Below are 20,064 nucleotides of genomic sequence, written 5' to 3'. Positions count from 1 at the left end.
TGTATGTCCACCAAAAACTTTTGACATATACAACCAAACTTGATAAAATTGGTATCATATTGAAGCTCCAACCTTCGGACGAAAAATATCAAAATTTTGGCCCCAACGGTCAACTCTAAGTTGGTCATCTGGCCATTTTTCTGCATGGGGGAGGCAAAAAAGTAGCAACATTTTAACGTTTTTCCTATATATTTTACTAGAATTCTAATGTTATTTGTACGTATTTGAAAAAACGCTTAGTCATGTCACGTGATGTGAAGTCAGCACGCTTTAATGCTGACTTTTAATACATACATAAACTGCCTTCGAAAGGTAACTTGATATTATAACCCAGAGTTAAATATTAATTTTTGAGTCAAAAAATTGGTACCAACTTAATTATCGCATTTCAAAACATAGAATCCCAAATTTACACGAAAATCAAAGGGGGGGGTGAATAAAATTATGAGTGATTGAAAATTTTTACCAACGACAATCGAGTTGCTATATTTTAAAATGTAAACAATGAATTTCTCAATCGCCCAATTGCCCGAATCATAATCCAAAACATTACATATAGCTGAGTAGAGAGGGAAAGGGGGAGGAATAATATGAGTTAATCAGCGTTTGTTTTACTAAAACCTTATACTTACACGTTTTAATATTATATGAAATGTGAATTAATGGATTTAGTGAGATCCCAGGCATAATCTTCTCCTTATTTTCGAGTAGATCAAAAGTTGCTATATTTTAAAGTGTAAACAATGCATTTCTATATGAATGTATTAGTAACAATATGATATCCTAACTCTGTTTAGCGGTGGGGGGGGGCGGATAAGACCATTTGAATTCTAAGAAAAATACTACACTTTTATCTTAGCCAAAAGACCAAGTAACCGTATTATATAGCATAATTTCCTGCCGAAATAAATATATACTAAATGAATACCTGGCATTGCCCCGGATTAGATGAGAGAGATAGGTGGAAATATGTACTAGCAGAATACCCGGCGTCGCCCGAGGTTGGATGAGACAGGTGGGAATATATACTAACAGAATACCCAGTATCGCCTAGGATTGAATTACATAGGTGGAAATATATAGTAACAAATTACCTGGCGTTATTGGATGATGTTGCTGGAAATATATACAAGCAGAACACCTGGCGTCACCCGGGATTGAATGTGAGAGGTGGAAATAGATACTAACAGTATACTCAGCATCGCCCAGGATTGAATGAGACAGGTGTTAATATATACTAGCAGAATACCCAGCAAATGATTGTCAAAATTAGTAACATATCCAAGAATTATGAAAAATGATACAATGAGAGTTAATTGATTGATCTAATTGTAATGAAATAATCAGACCAGACAATATATCAAAGTTATTATTTTTGTAAGGAGAAGGGCAATAATGTAGATTAAAATTATGAAGATGATTGTCGAAATTAGTAACAGATCCAAGAATTACAAGAAATGATCAAATGTGAATCAATCAATTGGTGTGTTTGTAATGAAAGAATGATCGCAGACAATATATCAAAGCTATTACTTTTGTAAGAGGAAGGGCGACAATGTGGGTTAAAATTATGAAACATTATTGTCGAAATTAGTAACATATCAAAGAATTATGAAAAATGATAAAATGTGAATTAATCAATTGATGTGTTTTTAATGTAAGAATCAGCCCAGGCAATATATCAAAGTTATTATTTTTGTAAGGAAGAAAGGGCGATAATGTAAGTTAAAATTATGAAAAATGATTGTGAGAATTAGTACCATATACAAGAATTATGAAACCAAATTAACTGCGAGTTAATTGATTGATCTAATTGTAATTAAATAATCGACCCGGACAATATATCAAAGTTATAATTTTTGTAAGGGGAAAGGCGATAATATGGGTTAAAATTGTGAAAAATTATTGTCGAAATAAGTAATATATCCAAGAATTATGAAAAATAATATGAGTTAATTTATTAGTGTTTTTGTAATGAAATATGAAGCCCAGACAATATACCAATGTCATTATTTTTGTAAGGGGAAAGACGATAATGTAAGTTTAAATTATGAAAAACGATTGTCGAAATTAGTAACATATCCAAGAAGTACGAAAAATGATGAAATGTAAATTAATCAATTGGTGTGTTTGTAATAAAAGAATCAGCGTAGACAATATATCAAAGTTATTATTTTTGTAAGGGGAAGGGCGATAATGTAAGGTGAAATTATGAAAAATGATTGTCAGAATTAGTGCCATATCCAAGAATTATGAAAAATGATAAAGTGTGAGTTAATTGATTAATCTTATTGTAATGAAATAATCCACCCAGACAACATACAAAAGTTGCTTTTGTAAGGGGTGCTATAATGTGGGTTAAAATTATTGTCAAAATTTATAATATATCCAAGAATTATTAAACATGATGAAATGTGGTTTAATTCATTGGTGTGTTTATAATGAAATAATCAACCCAGACAATATGACAAATTTATTATTTTCCTAAGGGGAGGGGGCGATAATGTTGGTTAAAATGAGGAAAAATGATAGTCAAAATTCATAACATATCCAAAACTTATGAAAAATGATCAAATGTAAGTTATTTCATTATTGTATTTTTTTAATGAAATAATTAAACAAGACAATATGTATAATTTATTATTTTAGTAAAGCAATAATGTCAGATTAAATTATGAAAAATGATTATCGAAATTAATAACATGCCCAAGAATTGTGAAAACTGCTGAAATATGGGTTAATTGATTGGTGTGTTAGTAATGAAATAATCAGTCAAGAAAATATATTAAAGTTATTATTTTTTGTAAGGGAAAGGACGATAATGTGGGTTAAAATTATGAAAAATGATTGTCGAAATAAGTAACATACCCAAAAATTATTGAAAATGATGAACTGTTTATTAATCGATTTGTGTGTTTGTAATGAAATAATCAGCCTAGACAATACATCTAAATTATTATTTTCGTAAGAGGGGGGCAATAATGTTGGTTAAAATTATGAAAAATGATTGTAGAAATTAGTAACATATCCAAGAATTATGAAAAATTATGAAATGTGAATAAATCGATGGGTGTATTTGTAATGTAATAATCAGCCCAGGCAATATTCCAAAGTTATTATTTTTGTAAGGGAGGGGGCATAATGTGGGTTAAAATTATTTTTTTTAATATTTTTTAAATTAGTAACATATCCAAGAATTATGAAAAATGATGAAATGTGAATTTTTCGATTGGCGTGTTTGTAATGATATAATCAGCCCAGAAAATATATCCATGTTATTACTTTCATAAGTGGTGGGGGCGATAATGTGGATAAAAATTATGAAGATTATTGTTGAAGTCAGTAACATATCCAATAATTATGAAAAATGATGAAATGTGAGTTAATTTATTGGTGTTCTTGTAATGAAAATTGTGGTAAAGTAAAAGTTGCCTTATCATTCACGTCAATGCATTTATGTAATTATTTAGAAAACCTGTTGAGTTATGGTGAACAAATGATATCATTTCATTTAAAATGATGGTGTCTTAAATTAGAAATCCTAATGGTCCATCTTCTAAAAATGATTTAAATTTTTTTTAAATTATGGTAGCCTTGACGGGAAGAGAAATTAATTCATATATGTTGTGCAATACCTGTCGAGAGTATGTTAAATTGTTTCATATATGTATATAAATTACTTGTCCAAAGGTAGGTAAACACATTTTAAATATGTTTCAAATTACCCGTCCCAAAAAGGTGAAATTATTATATATACATTCTGTAAATTACCTGTCCTGTGGGCTGTGGGCATTAGTTACACAGTCATCGGAAACTGTGGTCAGAAACAGATCTAGAAGTGATGGGTATTGTTCTTGCTGGTCTGGGAAACGGGTTGGAAATGTAACCATCTGTGATAGGAATGAGATATAGAGAAGTTATATGTAGTCATACCAACTGCGTCTGTGTGAGTAGAAAATCCAAGCCAGTTGCTGTGGTGGACATTGAAGTCACCAAACACATGCACTTGTGTGCCAGTGTCGAGGGAAAGTGCTGTATCTATGCTGTCAGAGACTTTGTTTATTAGGGTACAGTCCTGGGTCGAGGGAGAGCGGTAGAGAAAATAAAAGTAGCTAATGTTATGTTACATGTTAAGTCTAAAGCACATAAAGGCTTGATCGTTCGATTCTAGTTTAGTTTCTCTAGTCAAGGAGAGGGTGTTCCGAATATATACTCCAAGCCCATGTATATGTCTGTGTAGTAAAAAAAAAAAAAAAAAAAAAAAAATCGAGCAAACCTTTTACCACTGGCAACGCCCGCTTCAGAGAGTGAAAGAAGAAAGAAGAAGAAGAGAATGGCCACTGCGTCTATTTATAGACTAGAGATCATGGGAAGAGTATGCAAATAACTTTGGACGGTTTTGTCCTATAAAAAGCCTGTATTTGGGAAAGAGGGTGTCTTTTTTGTTTGGCAGAAGCAATTGCTGTCAGAAGTGCACTGGACTGCAGGATTGAAGAGTGAAGATTGAGTTGTGGGGTCATTGTATTTAACCACAAGCTATTCCGGCAAAGAACAGATCATGGAATCTGGGATGTTGAGATTGGGAAAAGATGTGATACCACCTTTTAGTGGAGAAGGTGATGTAGTCGGATGGATAAAGAAAGTAAAACTGGTGGCTAAGCTTCAACATGTGCCAGACCTTGCCAGTTTTATTCCACTTTTTTTGCAGGGAGATGCACTCGCTCTCTATCTTGAGATGAATAATGCAGAACAAGAAGATGCAGAACTGATAGAGATGAGACTCGTGACCGCCTACACTGAGGGGCCTTTTGAGGCATACGAAAAACTGCAACGATTCAAGTGGACAGGAGAATCTGTGGATGTTTATGCTAATAAAATCAAAAGATTGGCTGGACTGGTGGGATATCTGGGAAGAGGGCTGGAACATACAGCCAAACTGGCATTCATAACTGGATTCCCAGACGATGTATCTGTGGCATTACAGCAGCTACTGAACATAGAGAGAATGGATGTCAGCAAACTGATACCGACTGCACGGCTTTTAGTCAGCAAAAGGGTCGTAGAAACTCGGACATTGGCCGCAAGTGCGCAAACTAATGAGACTAATAAGGGAAAGAAAGAATCAAGCCTTCAGTGCTTTAGATGTCAAGGACCGCACCTAAAAAAAGATTGCACAGAGATCCCTAGGGCCAGGGCAACATGCTACAATTGCGGAAAATTTGGCCATATTGCGAGATATTGTCCTCAGATTCAGGGAAACGGGCAAGGGGGAGCTTTTGCGCCGCAAGCTACCCTAGCAATGAAATGAAGGCGCGATACTGGCCTCTTCCTATAATAGAAGTAGAGGTGAATGATTCTGTAATGACTGCACTTGTCGATACTGGGTGCACCACTACTTTAATCAATTCCAAACTTTTGAAGGGATATGGAAGGACCGGTACAGTGAAAGCAGTTGATGGGAGGAATATAGAATGTAAAGGAGCCAGACAAGTGGAGATAAAAGTCTGTGAAATGCACGTAAAAGTGAGGGCAATCTTGATGAATCACATCGTTGATGGGATCGACGTCATAATTGGAATGGACGTGATTAATGAGCTGGGAGGTGTAACTATAAAGAAAGCCAAAGTGAAGTTTGGAGATATACAATGTGCCGTGGCTGCCCATCAGCTGAATGTTTGCAAAATCGAGGATAAAGACTTTGAAGCAAACTTCGATGGAGATAAATGGACAGTAAGATGGACATGGAAGGGAGAGCCTCCAGTATTGCAGAACAAAGTTCAATATTATAAAAACTCTCTGGAAGGCGATAAGAAATTAGAATTCGAGAAAGAGGTGGAAAGATGGATATCGGATGGTATTCTGTTACCATGGAAAGGAGAAAGAAAAGGCGTGTTGCCATTGATGGCAGTATTTCAGGCCACAAAAGGGAAAGTTAGGCCAGTGTTCGACTTTCGTGAGTTGAACCGTTTTGTGGCGTGTCATACAGGGAGCGACATAATAGATGTATGTGATGAAAAGATAAGAAAGTGGAAACAGTTGGTAGGAGGGACCGCAATAGTGGACCTTAAGTTTGCCTACCTGCAACTACATGTGGCAAAGGAACTATGGCAGTACAAGCTGGTCTGTTATAAAGGAAAAACCTATTGCCTAACACGATTAAGATTCGGACTTAATGTCGCACCAAAGATTATGGCAGCCATTTTAAAAACAGTATTAAAGAAAGGAAGTAGGACGAAAGAGGCCACTGATTCATACATTGATGATATAATGGTAGACGTAACAAAAATATCGACACAGGAAGTTGTGGAACATTTGAAGGGGTTTGGGTTAGCAGCAAAATCTCCGGAATCCCTGGACGGAGGAGCGGCACTGGGCCTTAAGCTTATGAAAAATAAGATGGGTGCACTAATGTTCAGGAGAGGCAACGAGATCCCAGAGATGGGAGGAGAAATTAGTAGGCGGGAGCTATTTTCGATCTGTGGTAAATTATTGGGGCACTATCCAATTGCTGGATGGCTGCGATTAGCATGCAGTTATGTGAAAAGAAGAGCAAATGGAATGGATTGGGAAGAAAAAGTTGATTGCAGAACCATGAAAGTGATGCAGGAGGTTCTAGCTGAGGTGAAAAAAGAAGACCCTGTTAATGGCGCTTGGCACATACCTGAAGTGAGCACAGGAGTCGTGTGGTGTGATGCAAGCAATATTGCAACTGGCGTGGTTGTCGAGATTGGCGGTGTGGTGGCGGAAGATGCAACTTGGCTGAGGAAAAGTGATGACTTTAATCACATTAACATAGCTGAATTAGATGCTGTTCTAAAGGGTGTTAATTTAGCTATCAAATGGAGACTGACAAATATTGAAATAAGAACTGATTCATCCACTGTACTCAGTTGGGTGAACTCTACTGTGGAGGAGAGTGGCAGAATACGAACAAAGGGTGCCGGAGAAGTGATAATAAAGCGGAGATTAGGGATGCTTAGAGAGTTGATATCTGAATTGAAACTGCAAATAAAAGCAGTGTTTGTGCCTTCTGAAAGAAACAAGGCAGATGCGCTAACGGATAAAAAAACAGTGGTTAATTGAGAAAGAGGAGGTGCCGATATGCTGTCTTGGAATTGGAGAAATTAAAGAGTTGCATGACATGCATCACATGGGAGTGGAGAGAACATTATATTTGGTGAGGCAAGTGGATCCGAATGTAAAACGGGAAGAAATTCAGATGATAGTAAAGAACTGTGTTCGGTGTCAATCGATCGATCCTGCCCCAAATATACATAATCCTGGGGAAATTGGAGTTTTAACAAACTGGACGAGACTAGCTATTGACATAGCACACTACCGAGGGGGAGCGTACTTATCAATAATTGATTGTGGGCCAAGTAGACTGGCGATATGGAAGGAACTGCGAGTGGAAGCCGCATCTGCAGTTGCAACTGAATTAGAAAAGGTGATGCTTGAACGAGGTCTAGTAAGGGAGGTGATAATGGACAACGGCACTGTTTTTCGCTCAGAAATCTTTCAGACGATGCTAAAAAAATGGAAGATTAAAAGTTATTACAGGGCAGCCTACAGACCTGGAGGAAATGGCATTGTGGAGCGACATCATCGGACCGTGAAAGCAATAGCTGAGAGAGGAAGAATATCGCCTGAAGAGGCCACATTTTTGTACAACATGTCCCCTAAGGTCGGGCAAAGAGATGACACAGTACCACATAGAGCAATCTTTAATTACGAATGGAGGCATCCTAGAGACATGTCACCGGAAATTAATGATCAAGGACTAGCCAGAATCCAAATAGGAGAAGAAGTTTGGGTGAAACCGCCTAATGCCCGATGCACAACGCAGTGGGGAAGAGGAGTGATAACAGGAGTGCAATCCCCAAACAACTTAAGTGTCAATGGAATGCCACGACATGTTTTAGATTTAAGGCGTGTGGTCCATTTAGGTGATGAGGATGGTGGTACTGAGCCAGGGAGTGATGAAGATGAACTGGTGCAGATGCAGAGATCGCAAAGAGAACGCAATGTGCCGATCTGGACACGGGATTATGAGATGTGAATGATCTTTAATGATCATGGGGGCGTGTAGTAAAAAAAAAAAAAAAAAAAAAATCGAGCAAACCTTTTACCACTGGCAACGCCCGCTTCAGAGAGTGAAAGAAGAAAGAAGAAGAAGAGAATGGCCACTGCGTCTATTTATAGACTAGAGATCATGGGAAGAGTATGCAAATAACTTTGGACGGTTTTGTCCTATAAAAAGCCTGTATTTGGGAAAGAGGGTGTCTTTTTTGTTTGGCAGAAGCAATTGCTGTCAGAAGTGCATTGGACTGCAGGATTGAAGAGTGAAGATTGAGTTGTGGGGTCATTGTATTTAACCACAGTCTGTCAGAGTCCTTACGGCAGAGTGGGAGATATCCAGGCATGATAAAGTAGTTGAAGTTGTTAGATATATCTATTTTAAATATAAATCTGATTATAACAAGTAATAATATTCGCTATCATTATATTATTATGTTTGGTTAATTTATTTTTTTATTGTAATTTAGGCTTTCCAATTTATTTGACCTTATTAGCTAATTTTATATCTTATTTAATATATTCAAAATAATATAAAGAAAAAGACTATACTATGATATCCATACTATAATATGCTATGGCAGTTTAATATAATTTAACCTAATGCTTTAATGCTTACTTAACTAAATAAACGAGTTTTAAAATTAACATTCAAGAATTTGAGTCTAATTTTACTTTATTGTATTATGATTATTAGAAATTTGTGATTACAACAGAATTCATACTCTTTCCTATTTTATTTTTATTTTATTATTAAAAATATTTTATTTGAAACTAATTTTTAACATGTCCAAACATTGTAATAAGACCAATTTTGGAAATATTACGAGTTATTTCTATTCCATATGCTCATTTAATATCTAATTCACTAATTATATATAATCATAGAATACACTTATTAGCTGTAAGTTATCAGTTTTAAATTAAATACTACATTATGTAAAATATATTATCATATTTTCTAATTTATTCTAAGTATATATCTGATTATAACTAGTGATAATATTTACTATCATTATATCATAACATTTAGATAATTTATTTTGTATATTGTGATTTACAATCTCCTGTTTATTTAACCTTATTTGCTAATTTTATATTTTATTTAATATATTAATCTCTATAAAGAAAAAATAATTTTCCATGTTTTGATAATTTTATTTATTTTAATTTAATCTATGCTTCTAATCAGGTTTTAGGCGAAACAGGATATACTTAGATCTATGTAAATTGTTTTGAATTACTTCCTGTTGTTTTAAAAAGTTTTCTTTAGATATTATCATATGATAAGATTCTAGATTGCAAAGGTTGCATCGGTCAGACTTATTTAGAGAGTATTTACTAGCACTTCCTAGTATAGACTACTTCAAGTTGTATTCAATTTTATTCTTTCTTAATTCCCTAATCCAATTAGCTAAGGATATTTTTTTCTTCATATTATTAACTGCTAGTGCTTTAAAGGATGATATATGGTTGTTAAATCTCTCTTTAAATCTACATTCCGTGGCACCAATGTATGTTCTGCTTCTATTATTATCTATAACTTCACATTTACATAGTATAAATGAGACAATGAGATAAACCTTCTAACAGAGATTCATCAATATTTATACAGTTGCAAAGTGAATTCCCTTCAATGTTTTCATTGGTTGAGAAACATCTTTCATTAGTTTGTCTATTGTTACATGGTTAGAACTTATTATAGTTTTCACTAAGTTAGTGATAGTCGAAAAATATAATTTACCATTATTTCAATTTATGATTTTATCTAGATTATTTTTTTGGGGGGGGGGAATTTTTCTCAATAATTTCCAAACCTTCCTACATCAAATTATTTTTTATGTGTGCACTATGAGGCAGATTAAACCAAATCCAATTTCTACATCGATTTGTCTTTTTATTTATATTACTGCTATTATTTTGAGGATTCCTTATATTGTTTTCTACAAAATTATTATTACAACTTTAATGTTTTTAGTATTTATACAACGAAATTTATCCATTACCATATTGTATGAAATAACATGTGATGATTTCAGTTTAGATTTTTGCCTTTCCATTATCCTATTTTATTTTTAATATACTTTATTTCACCACTATATTCTCATCTAGATAATGCTTCATCATAATATTCTTTATTGCTATTAAATATATCCTCGTTTTGGGATAATCTGAATATTCTTTTTGATATGCTACATATCATTGATTTTTTTCATTGAGATTGCATATTGTAAATTAGGTTAATGTGTAACATCTAAAAAATTTACTTTTTCATGATTTTTATTTATGGTTGTTTTTAAGACAATGTCTTTATAGAAATTACATAACATTTGAATAATTCTTTCTAAGTCTCTACTACCAGAGTTGATGAAAAATAGTGCACCGTCTCTATACAGACCACCCTTATAATTTGTTCCTTTTTAGTTAACTCATTAAGAATGTAAAGACCAACTAAGTAACCTGTGCAGAGTTTGGCACCCATCGTAATATCAAAGTTTAATTCTCTGTATTTATTATTGTATTTTATAAAGGTTCTTCTGGTTAATTTTACTATGCCAGTTTCTAATTTTGTAATATTAGTTTCAAGTTTCAAAAACTCTGATGCGTTTTCTAACAATTTTGGAGAAATATATGGGCAATATGAATCAATGTCGAACATTGTAAACTTACTATTATTACATTTAGGTAATGTACTAAACCAACTTACTATTATTACATTTAGGTAATGTACTAAACCAACTTACTATTATTACATTTAGGTAATGTATTAAACCAACTTAAAACTTCATCTGATGATGATATGAGTTAATTTAGGTTTAATTATTGTCAAAATTCTATTTAAAATCCTTTTACTAATGTTATCAATATCTTAAATACAAGGAATAATCAATCTAATTTTGGGTTTATTTTCAAAGTTGGGTTTGTGGTCCTTTAAAGTAAATCTCGGGCATTTCGAAGAAGAAATTTCAATATTATTCTGTATATAAATTGGGAACAAATGTTCAAAGCAGATGCATTTATGTTATAAATGTCTTCTTCGTTCACAAGTTTGCACAAAATATATCAACAATCAAATTGATCAAGTTATAAAAATATACCAAATAAAAATAATTAAAAAATCAAATTGATAATGCTATGAGAATAAAATTGAGAACGTTATAAAATAAACCAAATAAAATTAATACAAACATAAAATTAATAACGTTAGAAACATATACCACATAAATTATATCAAAAATCAGATTGATAACCTTATGAAAAATATAGCAAATAAAATAATTCCAAATAAAGTTGATAACGTTATAAAAATATATCAAAGAAAATAAATTACAAAAAATTTATAACATAATAAGATATCCCAATTAAATATAATTACAATATCAAATTGATAATGTTAAGAAATAAAATTGATCATGTAATAAAAATATCCAAAAAAAAATTATTCAAAAACAAAATTTGTAACGTTATGAAATATCCTAAATGAAAAAGTCAAAAATAAAATTGATAAAAGTTATAAAATATAATAAATAAAAATAATTCAAACATCAAATTGATAACATTATAAAAATATACAAACTAAAAATAATTCAAAAGTCAAAATAAACTGTTATAAATATATACAAAATAAAATAATTAAAAAATAAAATTGATAATCGTCTAAAAATATACCAAATAAAATTGTTGAATTAAAATTAATAAAATTCAAAAAAATACAAATTGTTCAAAAATAAAATTGATAACGTTATAAAAATATACCAAATAAAAATTGTTGAATTAAAATTAATAACATTCTAAAAAATACAAATTAAATTGTTCAAAAATAAAATTGATAATGTTATAAAATATACAAAATAAAAATTGTTGAATTAAAATTAATGAAATTCTAAAAAATACAAATTAAATTATACAAAAATAAAATTGATAATGTTATAAAAATATACCAAATAAAATTGTTGAATTAAAATTAATAAAATTCCAAAAAATACAAATTGTTCAAAAATAAAATTGATAACGTTATAAAAATATACCAAATAAAAATGTTGAATTAAAATTAATAACATTCTAAAAAAATACAAATAAAATTGTTCAAAAATAAAATTGATAATGTTATAAAAATATACCAAATAAACATTGTTGAATTAAAATTAATGAAATTCTAAAAAAATACAAATTAAATTGTTCAAAAATAAAATTGATAACGTTATAAAAATATACCAAATAAAAATTGTTGAATTAAAATTAATGAAATTCTAAAAAAATACAAATTAAATTGTTCAAAAATAAAATTGATAACGTTATAAAAATATACCAAATAAAAATTGTTGAATTAAAATTAATGAAATTCTAAAAAAATACAAATTAAATTGTTCAAAAATAAAATTGATAACGTTATAAAAATATACCAAATAAACATTGTTGAATTAAAATTAATAACATTCAAAAAAAATACAAATAAAATTTTTGAACTATAATGCTACATTTCTACGCACACAAAAATGTTATGCAAAAATAGTCGAAATAAAAACCAAACCATTTTCGTAAATCTTTAACTGCTTAAAAAATATCCTCAAAGAATAAAACAACAACTAAGTATTTCAAATTTCAAAGATTGGGATCACTCTTACATATCGATTAAACATAAAAGGAGCACCCTCTTCATGGTCAGTCAACGTTCAATGAAACATGCAATGATTCACAGTTTCTAATATCTGAGGCAAGGGGAGAGGTTCATATCGGTTTTGGCTTTCTCACATGCTTATAGGGATAAGAACGCATGTGTTGTTAAATATTCTGTACTTAAACAATTTAATAAACAAAAGATACTGTAAAATATTCTTGTTGGTTATCTTAAATTTTAATATTCAAATTCATATTTGATATTTAAAAGATGACATCTTATTTTTTTGTGTTTGCTTAATAGAAAAATGGAAAAGGGTCTTTTTTATTACAATTTCACATTCAGAGAGGAGCTATATTTTACTAATCCATTTTATTTTTGGTTCGATTTAAAACACTCCTCATTAATGATAACGTTTTTATTAGAAATCCATTCTTAATATAGGAAAAAGGGTCCTTTTTTAAATAATTTGTCCGTTCACCTTACAATTTAATAAACATAAACTAGTTTAGACAAAAAAATCGAAACGTGATCAAAAACAAACATAGAACACAGAAAATGTTACCAAAGGCAAAACAATGTACTGTTTTACATATCTGGATAATTGTTTCAATTCTACCTACCATTTTTTAAAAATTAGTGCCAAATTTTGTATAAGAATAAAAAATGGTTAACATGAAATGGTTATCTGGAGCGTTCTAATAATCACTCCAAATTTGAAAATTAAACAAAATAATGGTAGAAACCTGCACAATATCTGTTACAATGAAACATGTTGCAATGAAACATGTTACAATGAAACATGTTGCAATGAAACATGTTGCAATGAAACATGTTACAATGAAACATGTTGCAATGAAACATGTTGCAATGAAACATGTTGCAAGGTTTGTCGGCCAACGATCATTTTACGGTATTTTTTGTTGATTAAATTGTTAGGTGCAAGTACAAAAGAGTTAACAACATGTTTTAATCCCTCCCTCAAAATGTAAGAAAGTAAAACAGGAGATAAGCCTGCTTTCTCCCTTCCCGCTTCTCCATAAATTGGAAACTAAGAATAGTTACATATCTTATTGACCACTAATTGTCAAGCAAGTGGATGCTCATTATACGTTAAATTTAGATACAATGTGATAATCCCCACTAATACTTTTTAATCCATTCTTTGCGAATAATTTTTTAAAGCTGTGGAAACGTAATAGTGAAAAAAAAGTAGATTTTCTTATTTTTAGTAAACTATGCGGAGTTAGATTGTAAAGATTTACCAATATTATTTTCGTCATTAAGATTTTGCTAATTGGTTATGATCAATAAATGGGTGTTCATTTCATGTAAACTTTAAAAAAGAAATCCTCAATCTAAAATCTAAAATTTTGGAAAAAACATGAATAACCAAATGGAATTCTCTAGCATCATAATGATGATGACCTCTATCTCCTGAGACAATGGCATTCTGCACCTTGTTTGGTTCCCTATAGCGTCTGCTGTGAGCACATAGTTCAATTTTAGATTCGCAGCTTCATTGGCCACTGCTTTAGGTGTAGTCAGCAGTATGGATTGTGAGTGTAGCAGCACTGAACTCGATCCTCTCTCATCTACAGGTTCTTTCCATTATTGTCCTTCTTTTCTGCTAATCTGATGCTGTCCTTTATCTTTGCTCACCACGCTGTGTGATTGGTTGTCTGACTCGAGATCTTGTGATTTAATGCCACAAGTCTCCAGATCTCTATTTCAGGTGTTCTTGTAGCGTAAAGTTGATCATTAAGTTGGCCGTATTCCTGAGAAGAGCTGACAGAGAGCAGCCGAGGATGTCATTTGGGATGTCACTAATTTTAATTCTGCTTACATGACTGAACCAGCACGTCCGAGCTAGCATAAGCCACTTTGACCCAATTCTATCAGGTGAGGCTCAAAAGACGTCTGAGGTTGTGCATGTTGAAGGCATTCAGTCTTTGTTCTTGGTGTGACTACAAAGTCCAGAACTCACTACTGTAAAGAAGAGTGCTCAGCATGCAGGTCTGATATACATTCATGTTATGTTGAGTGTCAGCAAGGTGTGATCTTACACTTTCTTGGCGAGCCATGGCAGTGGCTGCTTTGCCTATTCTTATGTTGCACTTTGCATCCAGATACAAGTTACTCGAGATAATGGAGCCAAGGTAGGTGAAATTGTCTACCATTTCCAGGGTGTGGTCGCCAATAGTGATTGTAAGGGTGATGTTGACACCTTAGTACATAATGTTGGTTTTCTTCAGGCTGGTGAGTTGTTGAAGATTTTCCTCAGAATGAGCAATGAGAGCTGCATTATCTGCAAATAGCATCTTTCTAATGAGCACTCAGTGCACCCTTGTATTCTCTTTAAAAAGGATGGGGTTGAATAGGTTGCAATCGCTCCTAGTATGTAGAAAGATGCTATCTTCTGACTCGTATAATGCATAGTGCAGAAGATAATGAAAGATGCAAAATAGCATAGGCACCAAGACACATCCTTGCTTGATGTCACTATTGATTCGGAAGGGGTTGGAGGGTAATACATAATACTGGACGGTGCCCATCATGCCAACATGGAATGATATGATCATTGTCAATGTTTTATTTCGTTATCTCATGATCAATTATTGCTGTTTTTCCAACATCAATTTGTTGAAGGTTGTTGGAGAGACCAGAACACATGGTTCTAACATTCCAAGTTACCAACCATAAAGCTGGTGGTTTCATTTCTTATTTTACCTGATACTAAGTTTTACAGTAAGTTTTCTAACTGTTTAAGCTTGACACATCTAATGAAACAAATGAAGTTATGGTGTAGTAGCATCTAATGAAGTTATGGCAGAGTAGCTTATTGCAGAAGGGTTGCTCAGGTTAAGGTGGGTAGTAACTGCCCAGTAGGCTTTTGAAATTCTTTCCACTGTCAGGAGCAAACTCATTCATCCAGCTCTATGCCAACAGGGGTTAAGCTTAAAACTGGTAACTACTTACTCCCTGTGCTGTTTTTACGCTGATACAGCAAAACTGGAGAGATCTCTCCAGGTGCAGGTCTAGGCTGGTAATAATGTACATACCCATAATATTTTAAAACTCTTCAACTGTCACAATTTTTAAATCAGACCCACATATTGTCTGATCCAGTTGCAGGAACAAACTAAAGGAAAGAAATTCAACTCACTTTATTTTAAGTGGAAATGAAATGCATTTGTTATCCAATACTTGCAAATAACAAATTGTTTCTTATTTCAAAACCTCTTTAAATCCTGCCGTGTTGAACACGTACTTTTCAAAGTCTCTATCACTGCAACTATCTTATGCCTGCACTCTCTTGGCGACCTGTTCACATGTCCTTCTCACATCACATGCTCTTCCTTTTTTTCCTGATTTATTTTTCTATTTCTTTCCTTTTTTTATCTTTTTCCTCGCTATGACATCAGCTTTATGCACCACTTGGTCATTTGCATATGTGTTTAAATGTGGCTGCTTTTTTTGCTTCTCATGTGTCAATGTTCTGTTACCTAACTAGTACGCCTGCTTTGTTACAATAAATGGACCTAGGTTTGCCCAGTTACCAAGATCCCCAGCATTGCAGATAGACTCTGATGAAAAGGCAAGCCAATACAGTCAGTGCCAGCATGACTGAAGCAGTTGCCAGAAAATGGTGCAGAGTTCCACCATCTGCTTATGAGGATTCCAGACTGGATTTTGCTGTGGAATACCTCTTAGCCTTTGTCTTTCCCAAGGCATGCACAAGATAGTGGAGATTGGTTATCTTCATTTTTCAACATCCATGCATTCCTATCATGAACGTTTGTATAATTTTTACCATTTTTAGTTTAATTATATTTCTGTGTTCCTACTTTTAATGTTATTTTATTTTTCAAGACTATATAAAAATTATGTTACGCTGTAGATTCAATGTTCATTCATGCAAAGAAAACACAAGAATCATAGAAATAAAAATTATGCTAAAAAAGGTAATTTGAAAAGAACAAGAAATATTTTTTGTAATTATAATTTTTTGTGTGAAAATATTGAATACACAATGCTTAATGCTTACAGACTTTGGGGTCTTTTTTTTTGTAATGCTCCCCTCCAAAAATAGTTTTTGTAATGTTCCCCTCCAAAGATTTTTTGTTACAATTTATGATGCTTTATTTTCATAAAAAAAGCAAAAATAAATTCAATCATTTTCTTTTTTTTACTACTGAAAACCACAACTTTAATGAAGTCGTTTTTGTTTAAACTAAATAATACATTTCCACTAAGATTTACATAAAAAATAATGGGTTCATTATATTCCTTGATCGTTATTTAAAAAAATACTGAAAATTCATTAAAATTAGTTAAGTATCGGATTTTTGTGTTATTTTTAAGTAAAAGGAGGGGGTTAAAATACATCTTCAGCATGGGCTATTCATTTGGCACGTATCTACCAGCTTGAATAATATTTTTAGGAGATTTATTTTACTCAGAGATTCATACTTTTTTTTTTTATTATTTGTGTCTATTTGAAGCATGGCGAAATCAATATTTTGGTACTTATTAAAATATAGTATTTTTTCTTCTTCTTTTGTAGAAATATAAGAAACTGTGCTTGATAAGATAGAGTCGATAGATCGAGCTTTTTACACATGTGACTTCAAACCAAAAATACTGAAATTATTTAAATTTCATGTCGAAAATACTAATATATCCAAAAATTAGGAAAATTCATATAGTATTAAATTATTTATAGTTAAAAGTAATTTTTACGTAAAATTGGGGGAAATGGCATTTTACCTATATGTAAACACTTTGAAGATTGCGAATACAGAGAACATACTTATCTCCCTTTTCGCCTTTATAGTAACGGCTGACATAGTCTTTTAACCTTGTAGCGATAGAATTTTTTTTTTTTTACTAAAATCACAATAGCAATTATTCTACTATTGTAATTTTTCGATATGTTCATATTTTCGACATGACAATTACATAAGTTTTTACTTCGAACCAACGACACATATATATTTTTTTAAAATCGATCAGTCGACTGTATTTTAACAAGCATCGACTTTTTATTGCAATAAAAAATAAACTTATTTTAATGTTTAAGATTATCTTTAAAGTTATTGAATTGAATTTTTTAGAAATGTGTAAAAAAAATAAATAAAAAGGTAAAAAAAAAAAAAAAAAACTTGCCTTTCATTGCAGAAATTCAATCGGGATGATTTTTTTTTTTTTTTTTGTGTGTCCAAAATAGAAAATTGTTTTGTTTGTTAGGATTTCTTTAGTAAATTGATACAATTTTGTTTTGTATTCATTAAGAAATTAAATATATGAAAATTAAAAGAAGAAAAACACGATTTAAACGTGAAATTATTTAAAAAGAAAATCAACTGCTAAAGAACAATGGATTTAGGTCATCGTAATACGGTGTAATCATTATTTTGTTCTTTGTATAAAAATGTCTTTTCACTGGGTAAGTGTGCGAACTTGTTTGTAATGAAACTTAGATTATACTAGACTACCCGTGACTGTTTGGGTCAACAAATGTTATAGCTAGCTATGAAATAGTGGGCCTTCTTGCAGTTTAAGGAAATAAAAATATGAGGAAGAAAATGGGATATCAGTCGTACTGTTATGCCACTTGATTGGATAGTGAAATTGACGTCATTTTATAAATAAAATGAAATACTGAAATTGACAATATTAGAAAACAGAATGTTTTTTTTTTAATTAACTATTTTTATTAAATACAGGAATTAAAAAAAAAAATGACTTTTAGCAGTTTAGATTATTTTTTTTTAATGAATCACTACTCCCGCGCAATTTTATAAATAAAATGACAAACAAATTAAGATAATTAGAAACAATGAAAAGAAACGATATTGAAATTGACAATTTTAGAAAAGTTACTTTAAAATTCAATTTTTAAAAAAATATTTTTATTATTTTTTTTTATACTAATAATTATTAAATACTTAGTAATTAAATTCTTTTACCATAATTTCAATTTTTAAATTCAATCAATATTTTATAGTAATGACTGGAGATCTAATTATTTTTTTTTTTTAATTTTAAAACTAAGTAAAATGTTACAATTTTAATAGCCAATCGAATTGTGTTACTTAGATATGACTTTAACTGTTTAAAAATTATTTTACAATAATTATTTTTTATATCAATAATTATTAAATACTTAGCAATTAAGTTCTTTCACAATAATTTCAATTTTTAAATTCTAACAATATTTCATAGTAATAACGCCACTTTCACTTTTAGGGATTATATATTTGGTGCTTTTAAGGCACTCCCTAATAAAATAATTTAACACAATTTTCCGAGCAAACAACAAACCACTTCTTAAACTTAACAAGGAAAGGTTTATTTAAAAAGGCATTAAACTCGAAGGAGGAAAAGAAGGAAGGAAGGTTCGGGACTTCACTGCTTACTAAGTAGTTACAGCCGGTGGCTGTCGTCTGATACCTAGTAGGAGCAGAGGAGCGAAAAGTCTAGTCCCTTCGAAAGCTGGTGGAGTAAGAGAGTGTTTTCTTCTCAGGACCGGAAGCTGTCAGGTCCTTGGTGATTTAAAATATTCATGCGCTACTCCTCTGATTGGCCAGTGTATGGCCAAATCACTCAATCAGGGAGGAATATGTGCAAGAAGAAAGAGGTCTATTTGCGTCTGCTACATAACCCCCTGCTTAGGCTGAAAGCCGACAGAGAAAAAGGTAGCCTAACAAATAGTAAGAAGAAGAATACAATAGAAATGTAAATTTATTTGAGTATTTTTTTGAAAAAAAAAATTTTTTTTTTTTTTTGGTGAAGGAGAGAAGAAAAAAATGTTCTTTTTTTGGAAAGGAGAGAAAAAATGTTCTTTCTCAACAGAAATACACAGTTTTGCATAGTCTCTTCGGCCAATGTACCCGTCGACCACTACGTGTAGTGGTCACATAATTGTTCTCACGAGGAACATTTACCTCAGGTGTATGATGATGCTGTGTGTATGTTGGAGGAATGTGTGGCTCAGGTGTTAATGTGTCCAGAAAGGCTCTTTTTACTCTATCTACCGATACTGTCTCTTTTTTACCACTAATGTCTAAGATCAACATTTTGTCAGTGCGTGAAAGCACGCGATAAAGGCCAGTGTAAGGTGGAGTTAGGGGGCTTTTACTGTGTCCTTTCTAAGGAACACGTGAGTCCATGTCGATATGTCTTTCAGAACCAAAGATTCAATGGTCTGTTTCCTAGGGTGCATCGGCTGTAGCTTACTGAGATAAGCTCATAGTCTGTTGACATACAGAGCTGTGTCAGTTGTTATATCCTCTATTGGGGTCAGCATCTGACCTGGCAACAATAGAGGTGCTCCATAGACCAGTTCAGCTGCCGAATATCCCAGG

The 20,064-nt window shown here is 31.9% G+C and overlaps 1 protein-coding gene across 1 annotated transcript in view; it reads right to left on the bottom strand.

Moving 5' to 3' along the window:
• The window catches only part of LOC145293315 (uncharacterized), a 41,388-nt gene extending 23,187 nt beyond the window's left edge, over positions 1-18,201 (bottom strand). The window contains exon 1 of the mRNA XM_080139960.1: positions 17,864-18,201. The gene's annotated coding sequence lies outside the window, so the exon portion shown is untranslated. The remainder of the gene's footprint in view (positions 1-17,863) is intronic.
• Positions 18,202-20,064: the final 1,863 nt, after the last annotated feature.

Source organism: Euprymna scolopes, chromosome 14, assembly GCF_053919585.1.
Source record: "Euprymna scolopes isolate OS-2025 chromosome 14, ASM5391958v1, whole genome shotgun sequence".
Taxonomy (NCBI): Eukaryota; Metazoa; Mollusca; class Cephalopoda; order Sepiida; family Sepiolidae; genus Euprymna; species Euprymna scolopes.
The sequence above is the reverse complement of the archived record's forward strand: the minus strand, read 5'-3'. Positions and strand labels throughout refer to the sequence as shown.